The sequence below is a fragment of the Anneissia japonica genome, unplaced genomic scaffold, assembly GCF_011630105.1.
Source record: "Anneissia japonica isolate Jap-2015-1 unplaced genomic scaffold, ASM1163010v1 scaffold4802_len883_cov93, whole genome shotgun sequence".
NCBI lineage: Eukaryota > Metazoa > Echinodermata > Crinoidea > Comatulida > Comatulidae > Anneissia > Anneissia japonica.
This window is the reverse complement of record NW_022705618.1, coordinates 1-883: the sequence shown is the minus strand read 5'-3', so window position 1 is coordinate 883 and position 883 is coordinate 1. Positions and strand designations below refer to the sequence as shown.

Here is an 883-nt window from a genome sequence, read left to right as displayed (position 1 = left end):
CTGGTGGTGTTTGAATCTGTTCAACCTTGAAGTCTCCGTGGTCTAATGGTTATGACGCTCGCCTTCACAGCGAGAGGTCGCAGGTTCGTGTCCCGCCAGAGGCATTTTATTACACAATTTCTTTATTCATTTATTTACAGGGCCACATACATTGAGATCTATGCTACACGATGTATTATTATGTCCTTTATTCTAACACTGTATTTACCTTTCTTTGATGATTATTATATAATTTAACAGTGTTAACGGCTATCTTGATTTATATATATATATATATATATATATATATATGTATGTATGTATGCTTTCTACTTGGCTTGAACTTTTTCTAACAATCACACGAGTAGTAACAATAATATAGGCCTTCGCCTGACCATCGTATTCTTGCTGATGGGCGAACAATTAATGCTCGTATATGACAATAAATGCCATCTGGAAAGTGTGATACATTTATACGTTAAAATACTCTTCATGCATGGAGGCATAGTATCTAATTCATCGACGAATCAAATACATCGTAGTAAAGCGTTAGGGTGGTATATTAAACTTTCTGCAGCAAGATTCTCGGCAACAAATTCCAACCAATCACAGAACAGAAAAAAAAATTACTGCAGCAAGTTTAGCGCCCTCCATGCATATTTTGACCAATCAGAGGCCAGATAACTCACTGCAGTAAATTTCTAATTGAACTGCAGTTCAGGAACCTAATACTGAGCGATATCGCACTCCATACACGTCGTAGTGCGAACCGTGTAGAAACGTTCTAGAACGAGTTGAAACTTACTGTGAACGGGGTTAAACGGGTTAAAGAAGGATTAGAACTTGTTAAGAACGGACTACAAACGACATTGAGCGTAACATCTTCCCGTTTTAAACGTTGTGC

The 883-nt window shown here is 37.6% G+C and overlaps 1 non-coding gene across 1 annotated transcript; it reads left to right on the top strand.

Moving 5' to 3' along the window:
- Window positions 1–31: 31 nt before the first annotated feature.
- Trnastop-uca lies at window positions 32–104 on the top strand. Its single transcript has one exon. It is a non-coding gene; the product is annotated as a tRNA-Sec (tRNA).
- Window positions 105–883: the final 779 nt, after the last annotated feature.